This window comes from Salmo salar, chromosome ssa13, assembly GCF_905237065.1.
Source record: "Salmo salar chromosome ssa13, Ssal_v3.1, whole genome shotgun sequence".
NCBI lineage: Eukaryota > Metazoa > Chordata > Actinopteri > Salmoniformes > Salmonidae > Salmo > Salmo salar.
The window spans coordinates 62,622,297-62,639,887 of NC_059454.1; positions in this window are offsets into that span (position 1 = coordinate 62,622,297).

Here is a 17,591-nt window from a genome sequence, read left to right on the forward strand (position 1 = left end):
GAATAAGATTCACAAGTTGAAGCGTCAAGATTGGGCAAAGAAATACCTGAAGACAGATTTTTCAAAGGTTTTATGGACAAATGAAATGAAAGTGACTCTTGATGGACCAAATGAATGGGCCCGTGGCTGGATCAGTAATGGACACAGGGCAGCACTTTGAGTCAGGTGCCAGCAAGGTGAAGGAGGGGTACTGGTATGGGCTGCTATCATTGAGGATGAGGTAGTTGGACCTTTTCGAGTTGAAGATGGACTGAAACTCAACTCCCAAACCTACTGCCAGTTTCTGGAAGATTCTTTCGTCAAACAGTGGTACAGGAAGAAGTCCTCAGCATTCTAGGAATACAATTTGCCTAATAATTGTGCACGCAGTGTACTCTACCTCTGTATTTCTGCTACCTCTGTCTTTCTGTCCAACGTTACGTTACCAGGTGAATTTAAAAAAAATGATAGTCAAACATAACTTCTGTTCACAGGGAGGCCACTTTATCTCTTGCTCATTTTCGTCATTTCAATAAACCTATTTTAGAATAAAATGAAATAAAGTCTCCCTTTTCTGATCATCACTTGATTTCCCTGAATTTACAAGCTACTAAAAAATCAAAAGGTACTCGAGGATATTGGAAATTAAACAACACACTTCTTAAAACCTCTTGGGGATAGAGGGTAACCTAATCCCACTGACGGGATTGCTAGCAAGGCGGGAAATTCAAAACATCAAAAATCTAATAATTTCAATTTCTCAAACAATCAACTATTTTACACCATTTAAAAGATAAACATCTCCTTAATCGAACCACATTGTCCGATTTTCAAAGAGGCTTTACGGCGAAAGCATAAAGTTAGATTATGTTAGGAGAGTACATAGCCAAAAAAGTACACACATCCATTTTCAATTCAAGGACAGGCGTCACCAAAAGCAGAAAACCAGCTAAAATGATGCACTAACCTTTGACAATCTTCATCAGATGACACTCCTAGGACATTATGTTAGACAATACATGCATTTTTGTTCTATCAAGTTCATATTTATATCCAAAAACAGCATTTTACATCGGCGCGTGTCGTTGAGAAAATGTGTCTCCCCCAAAACTGCCAGTGAATTTACAAAAAATACTCATTATAAAACGTGGTTAAACTATTAAACTGTTATTCAAAGAATAACGGTTGCATTCTCTTGAATGCATTCTCTTGAATGCGGTTGCATTCTCTTGAATGCAACCGCATTGACAGATTTCAAAATAACTTTACTGGGAAAGCATACTTTGCAATAATCTGAGTACTCTGGTCAGAAAAATACACTAGGCTATACAGATAGCCACCATGTTGGAATCATCTAAAACCATGAATAACATTAGCAATATTCCCTTACCTTTAATAATCTTAATCAGAAGGCACTTCCAGGAATCTCAGGTCCACAACAAATGTTGTTTTTTTCGATGAAGTTCATAATTTATGTCCAAATAACTCCATGCTGTTCCGGGTTGTTAGCGCGTTCGGTAGGCTACTCAAAATGGGAGGGAAAAGTCACGACGAAAAGTCTAAAAAAAAATCTATTTACGTTCGTTCAAACATGTCAAACGTTGTTTAGCATCAATCTTTTGGTCCATTTTTAACGTGAAACATCAGTAATATTTCAACCCGACCTCTCCTGTGTCTTGAAACAAGTTTTGAAAAATGTCTCGCCTCACATGAACGCGCATGTGCGCGCAATAATGAAGTGACGACATCCCAGGGACGTCAACTTCCCTTCCTTCTCATTCGGTCTCTGTTCATCATAGACGCTTCAAACAACTTTATAAAGATCGTTGACATGTAGTGGAAGCCATAGGAAGTGCAAAATGATTCCTTTGTCACTGTGTGTTTTATTGCCAATGACTTGAAAATAGTACAGCCACAAAATGTTCATTTCCTGCTTGTATTTTTTCTCAGGTTTTTGCCTGCCATATGAGTTCTGTTATACTTAGAGACACCATTCAAACTGTTTTAAAAACTTCAGAGTGTTTCCTATCCAAATCTACTAATAATATGCATATTCTATTTTCTGGGCCGGAGTAGTAACCTGTTTAAATTGGGTACGTTTTTCATCCGGACGTGAAAATACTGCCCCCTAGCCCCTAGATACAACTCTCATTGAAAACATCAAATCGTTTGCTAAAGATATTTTTGCAAGAAAAGACTTGGGTCATGGAAGTAGATGGGAATTTTTCAAATATAAAGTCAGAGTGGTAGCCATTAAACGCGCCAAAGAGCTGATGCAATTAAAGAACCTTAGAGAAAAAGAGATGATGCGCAAGCTTGACAGTTTTCTAAAGAAAGATAATCTATCTGAAGAAGAGGAGTCTGTATTCAAGTCTTTACAACTAGAATTAGAACAGCTTTACACAGATCTGGCAACGGGTGGCTTTGTAAGGTCAAGAGCAAAATGGATTGAAGAGGGGAAAGAAACACTAGTTACTTTTTTGCACTTGAAAAGAGAAACTACAAAAGAAAATCTATAACTGCACTCAATATGAACGATGTTTTATGCAAAGATCCCATTACAATATCATCATTTGTCAATTCCTTTTATGAAAACCTTTACAGCTCTCAATTTCAGGAAGATGGTTGTGAAAGCTACATTTGTCACATTCAGAATTATGTCCCTGTAATTGAGGATGATTTCCACTCAGTTTGAGATTCACCTTTTTCAATTGAAGAAATTAGAGAGGCTCTGAATTCAATGAAAAAACGGAATTCACCTGGCCCTGATGGCCTGTCAGTTGAATTCTATAGACAGTTTTGGGAGTTACTAGAAGACCCGATTTTTGATGTTTCAAGATTGCATTAAAAGTGGGTAAATGGTCTCCACTATGAAACAGGGCCTTATTTCATTGATTCCGAAGCCCGGTAAAGACCCTTTTCTCATTGACAATTGGAGACCAATTACTTTATTAAATATTGATTACAAATTGATTGCTCTGGTTTATGCCAAAAGATTAAAGAAAGGAATAGATACCATTATAAATGAGACTCAAACAGGATTTATGAAGGGCCTTCACATACAGTGAGGGAAAAAAGTATTTGATCCCCTGCTGATTTTGTACGTTTGCCCACTGACAAAGAAATGATCAGTCTATAATTTTAATGGTAGGTTTATTTGAACAGTGAGAGACAGAATAACAACAAAAAAATCCAGAAAAACACATGTCAAAAATGTTATAAATGTATTTGCATTTTAATGAGGGAAATAAGTATTTGACCCCTCTGCAAAACATGACCGTTTAGACAGTCATATTAATGCTTTTAACCTTATCTAACAAATTATCCATAAAGAGACCACTCTGAACATACGCACGTCTACGTATGGGTTCTTTAAATTGCATCTCATTATATTCCCAGTATTACTTTATCAAATCTCTAGTAATCGATTATACACACCTACAATTTCCCAATCTTTTTTTTAATGTCTTCACAGAATCGATATATAACGTGGGAAATCTTAGGTACTCACATTAATAATTAAAAACTCAGTTTCCAACGACTCTTCATCCATACACTCCCAGCGGAACCCAAAAACGTCAGTTTCCCGGACGCTGCCCTATGGGAATAATGCTCAACAGTTCTCGAGTCTTCCAGAAATTATAGACTTGCCGTTACTTTCTAAAATAACATCTAGCACTTAATAATACCACCCCGTGATATCCCATGATGGGCAGTGATGGACAGAACCCCAAGACAACGTTATATCAAAACGTATTATCAAAATTTCAATCATCTTATTTAGCAAATATCTAATATATATATATATCTAATATATATATATATAAATAAACAGGGAAACCCATACCATTATCAAATATTACCTAATGAGTGGTCCCAAAACCGGGCTTTGTATCTACACTGGGATATCGCCTACTGCGATTACTATAGTATAGATTATTTTATGTCTATCCAAATGTGCAAAACTACCTACCGAGTACCCGAGTACCTATCTAATTATGTAACACGGTCCCAAAAAAATCCAACCTTACCTTATTTTCTTTTCAACCTTACCTTTTTTCAGCAGGAGCGGTAGAGATACTCTCAAAGATCGGCTATGAAAAAGCCAACTGACACTTACTCTTGTGTTACTGACTTGTTGCACCCTCGACAACTACAATGATTATTATTATTTGACCATGCTGGTCATTCATGAACATTTGAACATCTTGGCCATGTTCTGTTATAATCTCCACCTGGCACAGCCAGAAGAGGACTGGCCACCCCTCATAGCCTGGTTCCTCTCTAGGTTTCTTCCTAGGTTTTGGCCTTTCTAGGGAGTTTTTCCTAGCCACCGTGCTTCTACACCTGCATTGCTTGCTGTTTGGGGTTTTAGGCTGGGTTTCTGTACAGCACTTTGACATATCAGCTGATGTAAGAAGGGCTATATAAATACATTTGATTTGATTTGTAAGTGTCAGGAATAACAAAACACTTACAATAACACCTAACAATAGTAACCCAGGGTATACCTGTTTACCTCATCTAACAAAACATTTTTTCAATTACATACACATTCAAATTTGAACGTCAAGTCAGATGCCCTCGCAAAGCATCACCTGCACTATAGTCCCTCATTCAATGAGCTTCACCAAGCCGAGTTGTCAGACTGTAACAACAGTTTGAACAGGAGCACTGGTATTTACAACAACTGTGTTTGAATACTCATACTAACGGCACTAACCGTAGTGTTTGTGCCGTAAATTGAGTGTATAGTATGCTTATTGGTCATAGTATGGACATACACTGCTCAAAAAAAATAAAGGGAACACTAAAATAACACATCCTAGATCTGAATGAAAGAAATAATCTTATTAAATACTTTTTTCTTTACATAGTTGAATGTGCTGACAACAATATCACACAAAAATAATCAATGGAAATCCAATTTATCAACCCATGGAGGTCTGGATTTGGAGTCACACTCAAGTGGAAAACCACACTACAGGCTAATCCAACTTAGATATAATGTCCTTAAAACAAGTCAAAATGAGGCTCAGTAGTGTGTGTGGCCTCCACGTGCCTGTATGACCTCCCTACAACGCCTGGGCATGCTCCTGATGAGGTGGAGGATGGTCTCCTGAGGGATCTTCTCCCAGACCTGGACTAAAGCATCCGCCAACTCCTGGACAGTCTGTGGTGCAACGTGGCGTTGGTGGATGGAGCGAGACATGATGTCCCAGATGTGCTCAATTGGATTCAGGTCTGGGGAACGGGCGGGCCAGTCCATAGCATCAATGCCTTCCTCTTGTAGGAACTGCTGACACACTCCAGCCACATGAGGTCTAGCATTGTCTTGCATTAGGAGGAACCCAGGGCCAACCGCACCAGCATATGGTCTCACAAGGGGTCTGAGGATCTCATCTCGGTACCTAATGGCAGTCAGGCTACCTCTGGTGAGCACATGGAGGGCTGTGCGGCCCCCCAAAGAAATGCCACCCCACACCATGACTGACCCACTGCCAAACCGGTCATGCTGGAGGATGTTGCAGGCAGCAGAACGTTCTCCACGGCATCTCCAGACTCTGTCACGTCTGTCACATGTGCTCAGTGTGAACCTGCTTTCATCTGTGAAGAGCACAGGGCGCCAGTGGCGAATTTGCCAATCTTGGTGTTCTCTGCCAAATGCCAAACGTCCTGCACGGTGTTGGGCTGTAAGCACAACCCCCACCTGTGGACGTCGGGCCCTCATACCACCCTCATGGAGTCTGTTTCTGACCGTTTGAGCAGACACATGCACATTTGTGGCCTGCTGGAGGTCATTTTGCAGGGCTCTGGCAGTGCTCCTCCTGCTCCTCCTTGCACAAAGGCGGAGGTAGCGGTCCTGCTGCTGGGTTGTTGCCCTCCTACGGCCTCCTCCACGTCTCCTGATGTACTGGCCGGTCTCCTGGTAGCGCCTCCATGCTCTGGACACTACGCTGACAGACACAGCAAACCTTCTTGCCACAGCTCGCATTGATTTTGCCATCCTGGATGAGCTGCACTACCTGAGCCACTTGTGTGTGTTGTAGACTCCGTCTCATGCTACCACTAGAATGAAGGCACCGCCAGCATTCAAAAGTGATCAAAACATCAGCCAGGAAGCATAGGAACTGAGAAGTGGTCTGTGGTCACCACCTGCAGAACCACTCCTTTATTGGGGGTGTCTTGCTAATTGCCTATAATTTCCAACTGTTGTCTATTCCATTTGCACAACAGCATGTGAAATTTATTGTCAATCAGTGTTGCTTCCTAAGTGGACAGTTTGATTTCACAGAAGTGTGATTGACTTGGAGTTACATTGTGTTGTTTAAGTGTTCCCTTTATTTTTTTGAGCAGTGTAGTTAGTATGCCAAAAATTCCCAGATGTCGTACTACATTCACCAAAATACGAAGTATACAAGCAGTGGACACCATTTCTGTGCTTTTTGAGCCCATAATGCAATTCTTCAGAAAATGGGCAAGAATTCACGACGTTTTCAGATTTGAAGAAAATATGCAGCCGAAGAAAAGATACAATTCATTGCTTTAACCTGGTTATTATCTATGCAAAGTCACTTTAACTCTACCTAAATATACAGTGCTGTGAAGAAGTACTTGCCCCCTTCCTGATTTCATAATTTTTTTGCACATTTGTCACACTTAAATGTTTATGATCAAACAAATGTAAATATTACACACAGATAACCCAAGTAAACACAAAATGCAGTTTAAATGATGATTTTATTTATTAAGAGAAAAAAGCTATCCGAACCTTCATGGCCCTATGTGAAAAAGAAATTGCCCCCTAAACCTAATAACTGGTTGTGCCACCCTCAGCAGCAACAACTGCAATCAAGCGTTTGCGATAACTGGCAATGAGTCTTTCACATTGCTGTGGAGGAATTTTGGCCCACTCTTTGCAGAATTGTTTTAATTCAGGCACATTGGAGGGGTTTCAAGCATGAACCACCTTTAAGGTCACACCACAGCATCTCAATCGGATTCAAGTCTGGACTTTGACTAGGCCACTCCAAAACCTTCAATTTGGTTTTTTTAAGCCATTCAGAGGTGGACTTGCTGGTGTGTTTTGGATCATTGTCCTGCTGCAGAACCCAAGTGCTTCAGCTTGAGGTCACGAACTGACGGCTGGACATTCTCCTTCAGAATTTTTTGGTAGAGAGCAGAATTCATGGTTCCATCAATCACAGCAAGTCATCCAGGTCCTGAAGCAGCAAAGCAGCCCCAGACCATCACACTACCACCACCATATTTGACTGTTGGTATGATGTTCTTTTTCTGAAATGCTGTGTTAATTTTACGCCAGATGTAACAGGACGCACACCTTCCAAAAAGTTCAACTTTTGTCTCGTCAGTCCACAGAATATTTTCCCAAAAGTCTTGGGGATCATCAAGATGTTTTTTGCCAAAAGTGAGACGAGCCTTTATGTTCTTTTTGGTCAGCAGTGGTTTTTGCCTTTGAACTCTGCCATGGATGCCATTTTTGCCCAGTCTCTTTCTTATGGTTGAGTCATGAACACGGACCATATCTGACGCAAGTGAGGCCTTGCAGTTCTTTAGATGTTGTTTTGGGTTCTTTTGTGAGCTCTTGGATGAGTAGTCGCTGCATTCTTGAGCTAATTTTGAAAGGCCATCCACTACTGGGAAGGTTCAACACTGTTCCAAATGTTCTCCATTTGTGGTTAATGGCTCTCACCGTGGTTCGCTGGAGTCCCAAAGCTTTAGAAATAGCTTTGTAACCCTTTCCAGACTGATAGATGTCAATTACTTTGTTTCTCATCTGTTCCTGAATTTCTTTGGATTGCGGCATGATGTCTTGCTTTTTGAGATCTTTTGGCCTACTTCACTTTGTCAAACAGGTGATTTCTTGATTCAACAGGTCTGGCAGTAATCAGGCCTGGGTATGGCTAGTGAAATTGAACTAAGCTTTCCAAAAAATGAGATTAACCACAGTAAATTCATGATTTAACGGGGGGGTTGTAATTACTTTGTTACATAGGGCCATGAGGGTTCGGATAGCTTTTTTCCCTTAGTAAATAAAATGATCACTTAAAAACTGCATTTTGTGTTTATCTTTGTGTAATATAAAAATGTGTTTGATCTGAAACATTTAAGTGTGACAAATGTGCAAAAAAATATGAAATCAGGAAGGGGCAAATACTTTTTCACAGCACTGTACATATTACCTCGACTAACCTGTGCATAGATAATAACCTGCCCCCGCACATTGACTCTGTACCGATTCCCCCTGTATACAGCCTCACTACTGTTATTTTACTGCTGCTCTTTAACTATTCGTTATTTTTATTTTTTACTTATCTATTTTTTACTTGACACTTATTTTTCTTAAAACTGCATTGCTGGTTAAGGGCTTGTAAGTAAGCATTTCACTGTAAGGTCTACACCTGTTGTATTCGGTGCATGTGACGAATAACATTTTGTTTGATTTGATTGTAGAGGAATACAAATATCTGGATGTCCTTTTGGACAATAAGCTTCAGTGGAGTAAATGTACGGACCAAAAAGAGTCAACAGAGATTGTACTTTTTCAAAAAGCTGGGATATTTTAATGTTGACTGACTCTGTTTTACAAATCTTTAAACGAGTGTATTTGAACTTTTTTGGATTGTTTGTTGATTTGGCAATACCACTGTCAGCCAGAGAAATATGCTGAGAAAGATTATCACAGCAAGCAAGGTACTTGGAGTCAAACAGACAGGCCTGGATGAGAGCTTTAAGGTCATGGCCCTCCGCAAGGCTCACAAAATAATTTTAGGCCCAAGTCACCCCCTGTACCTGGACTTTGAACTACTCCCCTCTGGGCGTAGGTATAGGGAACTAGACTAGACAATCATTTGTGCCAGGTGTGATATCCCTCCTAAATAGCTTGGGCTAATGTTCCTATCGGCCCAGTAAGGCCAGCAGGCTAGTCTCTTTTTATTGGTATGTAACTGTTTTTGAAAGTTGTATTATCAATTTGATTTGTATTTAAACGGCACTTTAAATGTGTACATGACACTACAACAAAATTTCCCCATGGGACAATAAAGTCAGTAAAAAAAAGAATTTCCCGCTTGGATTGTTATGGTGCTTTCAAGACAACTGGGGAAAAACGAGGTCAAATCATGACGTCAATGATCTTCAGGTCAGAAAGTCAAAGCTATAGAAAGAGGCCTGAGTTCCCGAAGTCTGAGTTGGATGACCATTCAAAACTATTTTTTTTCTGAGTTCACAGCACTGAAGTCGGAGAATTCTGAGTTCCGAGTTGTTTTGAATGCGGCATTATGTCCTCCTTTTCTAATATTTCTGAAGAGTCACATTTACGCTCACTTTCACTTTAAGTTGAGGATCTCAGCCTCTCTCCTCCCGCTTCCCTTTCTTTAATTCCACCCACTGGCAGAACCAGGAGGTCCCCTCCCATAAAAGCAGTTTTGGGCAATTATTTTAAAAAAATTGAAAAGAAAAAGAAAATCACAAATGAATTTAAGGTTATGGTTAGGCATGAGGTTAGCATTGCGGTTAAGGTTAGGTTTAAAATCACATTTGAAGAAAATAAATTGTAGAAATAGGCGGGGTTAATGACTTTCTAGCTGTAAACTCTTATGAGAAAACGAAACCTACTATCATGGATATACTGTCTCTCCACCCTAACAATGGGAGTTGTTGTCCACAAAACGGCATGGTGGACTGTCTAGCTCCCGCCAACACTTTTTTTGGATTGGTGAATACATGTCATTGTTTTAATAATTTTTGTTGAATATTTGATGAGGGTTGTTGACGTCAACTGCCTGTATTCAATGGAGAGAGATGCAATGTTATTGCCTCATGTCATGAATTTGCATAGCCAACTCGAGACAACTCCATATAAAGTGTTTTTTCTCAAAGTTCCGGAGGGATGTCACATCGTACTTATATCAGTACACTCGTAACAACTTAAGCACCACAAAACTTATATTCAACCAAATAAACCTCACGTAGCAAATAAGACGGGTTTTTTTGCTGACCAAATTCGACACTCTCTCATTGACCGCCATACAAAAAATCCTGGTTTGTTGGGCGAAACAACGAGAGAAAAAACGCCACCTGCTGGAGGGAGACAGATTTTCAGCTGAGTTAAAGGCCATGATACAGTGTCAGCTGGGGCAGAGAGGACTGAGAAAGCCGTTCTTACACTATTCTTCCTGTACACTGTCAGAACCGTAGGGTAAATAAAGGGGCCATATAAGCAGACAATGAAAGCTCTTACAATATTCGATGATTACATTTCTCTAAAACAGGTTATAAGCTACATGTTCACCACCAAGTCAGAACAGTAGGCGAAATTAAGAGGGGAAAATAGACCAAATTATTAGGGTGAGGCACATGGGCTACAAAAAGCTTACTACACAACATACACTTAGTATTCTTTTCTTAGCTACAATATACATATCTCCCTGGCATGTTACATCATTTATACAGTAGCATACAAGACCTTTTTGGACTCACCTTGTTGTGTTGTGTTCACTTGAACAGGAAGGTGGCGTGGCGGTCCTTTGTGGGCAAATTTTGTCATCAAAGTCTGGCATTCTCTGGATTTATGGTGCTTTCAAGACAACTGGGGACTCGTAAAAAACAAGGTAGAATCATGATGACATCAGTGATCTTCAGGTCGTATTTCTATAAAGAGGCCAGAGTTCCCAACTTACAACGGATGACCGTTCAAAACATATTTTCCTAGTCGGAGCTTATTTTTTCCTGAGTTCCCTGTTGTCTTGAACTCCCTGAAGTCAGATTTCCCAGCTCTGAGTTAAATGTTGTTTTGAGCGTGGCAGAAATCATGCTTGAATGCCAGCATTGCCAATGTTGAATGTTTATAATTTTAAGCTTGGAAAAGAGACCCCGAAACCCAGACTTGGGACCACACAGCCACTCCACTGAATAGCAGGCTAGTGATTGCTTTGCAATTCTTGCAGTTAGCCACTGATTCCTTCCAAACCACTCATTGTTGAATTTGCAATTCCTAACTTATTGTGTAATGTTTAGGTCCAATGGACGATGAGCAGCGATATGTTTTATCTATAATTTCTCTTCATTATTTCTCTTCATATGACAAGAATCAAAAAGGATTTGCCAGTAGATTGTCGACTTCTTCCATGATGATGACTGCTATTTTGAAAGTATGATGTTGACATGATCAGTCCAATCAAAGCTACGGTAGATATAACGTGATTTGACTTCATTTTATCTGTGGCCAATGTCCTTGAGCCTTCTTGGATGGACACTTCTAATGTAACTCTATGGCAGCACCCAAGGGGCTTGAATTTTTTACCTCTACCCGTAGATTTGGCGATGACGTAGTGTCTCCATGAGTGACAGAACACTGACCCAATCATGGCGAAACTAAAGAACATTACCAACCCCTATGCTCTGTATTTTCCGCTGGCTACCCGACCACCACAGAAAGCACTGAGCTAGGCTGAAACACCTGCATTTTGTAGCTGCCTTACTCACTAAAGCAAAAAAGAGACCATGTTTGTATGCGGCTTTAATAACTCAATGATTTTTTTAAATGTGGGACTCTGAATGACGGGTTGCCACTGGCGATTAATTTATTCGGAGTATTGAGTCTCAATCATTTACACTCTCTCCACACTTATTAGTCTCAGTGTATTTTCAGCATCGTTGTCAGTCCTCTTCAGTACTTTGGAGATGTGAGTAAGACTGTCCGAGCTGAGACAGTAATTTGAAGAGTTCCTTAAACGAGAATGGACCAAGATCTCCACTAGAGGTGGGTTGAAAATAATACTGAAATATACTGTATGTCTTGTAAGAACAAAAACTGTACACCAATGAGATATAGCCATTTCTTCATATTGTGTCATATGGTAGTGCAATCATATCCCCTCTCTTTGTGAATGTGTTTGTGTGTCTGTAGTAAAACAAGTGGATGTTTTACTGCCTCCAGAGCCCAAGACCAGAGAAGGCATCTTACAATGCAAGTCTCTTTATTCTGAAGTAATTCTTTTTCGAGACACTCCTCACAAACTAAGATCAAAATACAGTAGGTAACAATAGCAGATCTAGTCCAAGAAGACAGGGTAGACAGGGTAGATACAGTATCTGGCTTAACTTATTGCTCCAACTCCCCTCATTTGTCTCTGCTCTTCTCCAGATTCTTGTCAGCTTACACTGGACCCAAACACAGTAAACAACGAACTCTCTCTGTATGAGGGGAACAGAAAGGTGACATAAAAACCCAATCATATCTTGACCATCGAAATAGATTCACTGGCTTGTCGCAGGTATCGTGTAGAGAGGGTCTGATTGGACGATGTTACAGGGAGGTGGAGTGGCGTGGTAATGGTGTTTGTCCAGCAGTCTCATATAAAGACATCAGCAGAAAAGGGCAAGGCAATGACTTATCATTTGGATACAATGACAAGTCCTGGAGTTTACAGTGATCTGATAGTGTTCGTTTCAGTCACAATAATGTTCAGACTGAAGTATCAGCCCCTCAGTCCTCCAGAATAGGAGTGCATTCTATCCTTCTACAGTGTCTCTGATACAATGACCCTCCTCCACAGAGTCCAAACTACATTCACTCAGCCCCTCTATCCCGGATTTTGGCCTTGTGGGTGGTATGATTGTACTGCTGAGCTTTTTCAGCTGGAGTAGAGGTACTATAGTTGTTTTATAATTGTAATATTATATAATATCATATTGTTAGTTTTTCAGTACAATTGTTCTCAGTGAGTTGATCTTTAGAGAAATGGTTAGTTGAATGCACTAACTAAGTCTCTCTGGATAAGAACAGCTGCTAAATTACCAAATATTTAAAAAAATTAATTAAAAGTATAAAATATTTTAAAGCAAAAATCTGGAATTAGTTTCCAGAAAAACTGCCACCTCTTGAAATTGTACCCTAATATAATGTATATACAACTCTGCTCCTGTGAAAAAAAACAGCAGAACTGTATAGAATGGATTATACAGTTGAAGTCGGAAGTTTACATACACATTAGCCAAATACATTTAAACTCAGTTTTTCCACAATTCCTGACATTTAATCCTAGTAAAAATTCCCTGTCTTAGGTCAGTTAGGATCACCACTTTATTTGAAGAATGTGAAATGTCAGAATAATAGCAGAGAGAATGATTTATTTCTTTCATCACATTCCCAGTGGGTCAGACGTTTACATACACTCAATTAGTATTTGGTAGCATGGCCTTTAAATTGTTTAACTTGGGTCAAACATTTTGGGTAGCCTTCCACAATAAATTGGGTGAATTTTGGCCCATTCCTCCTGACAGAGCTCGTGTAACTGAGTCAGGTTTGCAGGCCTACTTGCACGCACATGCTTTTTCAGTTCTGCCCACAAATGTTCTATAGGATTGATGTGAGGGCTTTATGATGGCCACTCCAATACCTTGACTTTGTTGTCCTTAAGCCATTTTGCCACAACTTTGGAAGCATGCTTGGGGTCATTGTCCATTTGGAAGACCCATTTGCGACCAAGCTTTAACTTTCTGACTGATGTCTTGAGATGTTGCTTAAATATATCCACATAATTTTCCTGCCTCATGATGTCATCTATTTTGTGAAGTGCACCAGTCCCTCCTGCAGCAAAGCACCCCCACAACATGATGCCACCACCCCCGTGCTTCACGGTTGGGATGGAGTTCTTCGGCTTGCAAACCTCCACTTTTTCCTCCAAATATAACAATGGTCATTATGGCCAAACAGTTATATTTTTGGTTCATCAGACCAGAGGACATTTCTCCAAAAAGTACAATCTTTGACCCCATGTGAAGTTGCAAACCGTAGTCTGGCTTTTTTATGGCGGTTTTGGAGCAGTGGCGTCTTCCTTGCTGAGCAGCATTTCAGGTTATGTCGATATAGGACTCGTTTTACTGTGGATATAGATACTTTTGTACCCATTTCCTTCAGCATCTTCACAAGGTCCTTTGCTGTTGTTCTGGGATTGATTTGCACTTTTCGCAACCAAAGTACGTTCATCTCCAGGAGACAGAACACATCTCCTTCCTGAGCTGTATGACGGCTGCGTGGTCCCATGGTGTTTATACTTGCGTACTATTGTTTGTACAGATGAACGTGGTACCTTCAGACATTTGGAAATTGCTCCCAAGGATGAACCAGACTTGTGAAGGTCTACAATTTTTTTCTGAGGTCTTGGCTGAGTTTCCCCCCCTTGATGTCAAGCAAATAGGCACTTAGTTTGAAGTTAGACCTTGAAATACATCCACAGGTACACCTCCAATTGACTCAAATGATGTCAATTAGCCTATCAAAAGCTTCAAAAGCCGTGACATCATTTTCCAAGCTGTTTAAAGGCATAGTCAACTTAGTGTATGTAAACTTCTGACCCACTAGAATTGTGATACAGTGAATTATAAGTGAAATAATCTGTCTGTAAACAATTGTTGGAAAAATTACTTGTGTCATTCACAAAGTAGACGTCCGAACCGACTTGCCAAAACTATAGTTTGTTAACAAGAAATTTGTGGAGTGGTTGAAAACCTAAGTCTATGTAAACTTACGACTTCAACTGTATATAGAATTGATGCTTTTTAATAACAATGGAGAAAAAAAGTATGACAATCCGGTTGGAGAAGGCATACAGCCAATAGTATCCTGCATAGTAAACTAGATTGATCAGTGTCAATAAAAATGTCACACTAATATTATATGATAACTTTTCATGGAATTTTATGATGATTCATGCAGGAAAGTTAGGGGTGATACCTCTAGTTTTGGACTAACTCCAACTGTTTTGGATCTTTGTTAGGATATAGATTGTAATTTGTTTAGAAATGTATGAATAAAACTCAAGACATTAAATATATTGGGTTATTTATTATGTGCATATTTGCTCAATTCAACATATCAAACATTTGGATTGTAATAAAGGAAATTCATCCAAATATACATTCTGAGTACAGATGTGAACAAAAATGACCAATAAGAACCATTAGACATAAGGTCCAGTCAATACCTAACAAATAAAATGTTGTTTGGGCGGCAGGTAGGTATTTACACTGCCGATATGAAAAGAGTAGGAGAGAGAGTACCGCTACCAGACACACACATCAGCAGAAGAGACTGCCTAGAGTGTAGCCTGTTTGCCAGATAGCCAGTAGAGAGGATGGATAAGACACACCAATGTGAACACAGCACAGGGGGTAACCCAACTAACAATATCTCATGCAATAACGGTTAGAGCAACTCCGAGACAACTTCATAGAGGCAATAAAGAACCCAGTTATCAACATTAGATTATTTGCAATCATTAGTCTTCATTCACAGCGAGGAGTATGTAGGTGCACAAATGTGTGTGTGTGTGTGTGTGTGTGTGTGTGTGTGTGTGTGTGTGTGTGTGTGTGTGTGTGTGTGTGTGTGTGTGTGTGTGTGTGTGTGTCCAAAACCAAAAAAGCCTTTAAATGTCCCAAAGTCTTTTAGGCCATACACAATAGTCCCACAATAAATCCATTAATTCAGTTCAAACTATTTCCCACATTCATAGCCACAGTGCAAACATTATGGCTTAGGCCTAGATTCAATCAGACCATTATGAGCAAAACCACACGATCTGGTTTTGTTTTTATGTTGTTTTAACTGGAATGATGTGGTAAAGCCTTTTTTGCACAAAGAACATCGATATGGTCTTTCCCCTGTGTGATTCCTCATATGCACTCGCAGATGTCCAATATGACCGTAGCATTTCCCACATTCAGTGCAGAAATAAGGTTTCTCCCCTGTATGGGTCCTCATATGCCTTTTCAAAGAAGATTCCCAATTGAACCATTTGCCACAAACATGACACCTGTATGGTTTCTCCCGGTTGTGAGAAGCCATATGCACCTTCCTCATATGCCGCTTTAGATGTCCGAACTGACGATAGAATTTGTCGCAGTCATTACAGCGAAAAGATTTCTCCCATGTATGGGTCTTTATATGCCTTATAAAATCCCAGTTACATTTGAAACATTTGCCACAAATATGACAAGTAAGTGTTTTATCTGATACACTGTAGCAGACTCCATCAGGTTCTGTTTTCATCACTTCAATTATGTTGGTGGGTGAATCCACAATTTGGATTTGGAAAAAATGTGGGGGCTGAGATGGTTCCTGATTTTCCACAGTGGTAGGAGTAAATATGAACTCTTTGGTATCCGACTCTAGCCCTTTAAGCTGCTCTCCCCTTTGACTTGTCCAGACTTCCTCATGTTCCTCTTTAATCTGTTTGGACTCTGGGTCCTCTTGCCCCAGACTGGGGCTCCACTCCTGCCCACAGTGCTGCTTAGGGGGAACCTCTTCAGAGACCGGGAGAGAAAGCTGCTGGAGGTCTGGAGAGAAGGATAGAAAATAAAAATCAGTTTTATACATATTTTCAGAAGAATTGGGACCATATGGCCTATGGGGTTGTTTTACATGAATTCAAATCACTGACTGCACCCCTTTTAATTTTAATGAAACCTTCCATACTTGCCCATGGTAGAAGTGGTCAGAAAGTGGGCATAGTTTTTCTGATGTTATCCATCGGGATTTCGCCTTTCGGATAGGATTAAATGCATAGAAATAGAGTGGACAAATCATTGACTTAAATGTGGACTTGTTCTATTCATTCTATTTGTATGCATTTAATCGCATCCGAAAGGCGAAATCCCGATAACTTTTGAAAAACTGGGCCCAGGAGATATAGGTGCTCAAAGTTCCCCCATTTTGCATACCTCACCCTACCATGAGACATCCATGTCTTCATCACTGAAAAAAGATAAACGGTTGAGGTTGATATCATTTGAAAGCTTATAAACAGGGTTGTCAAATTTTTGTATGATTTCTTGAATTATTCTTTTTTATTTTATTAAAATTACTTTAACCTTTGAGGGCAATGATCTAAAAATGGGTAAACTCATTTTCATAAATGTTGTAGTTTAGACCCTATTTCACATCATCAGAGGTGTTTTTGTTGTGCCTGTCATCGTTGAATACAGGTTGGGCGTCATTACAATCATAGAAATATAATCAATAGAATGGATCTATCCCTTCAGACCACTGCAATTTAGCTGGTAGACCATTGAAATGTACATTGAATTGAAACTTTAACTTCCAAGTATTCTACTACCAGAAAGATGCTCGCCAGGCCTCCCAACATCTAATATCAACTTTAATGGGAATGTCTATTCTATCATCTATATTTCTATGATTTCCTATTGAAGGTTAACAGTTTAATTTATAACTATGGATATTCCCTCTCATGTGCGGATCTCAAACCATCTTTGTGGTACCATTTGAAAGTGAAAATGTCTAATTATAATTTATTTTTTTCACCTTTATATAACCAGGTAGGCCAGTTGAGAACAAGTTCTCATTTACAACTGAGACCTGAGACCAGAGCAGTGTGACAAAAACAACAACACAGAGTTACACATAAACAAACGTACAGTCAATAACACAATAGAAAAATCTATGTACAGGCAATAAATAGGCCATGGAGGCGAAATAATTACAATATAGCATTAACACTGGAGTGATAGATGTGCAGATGATGATTTGCAAGTAGAGATACTGTGGTGCAAAAGGGCAAGAGGATAAA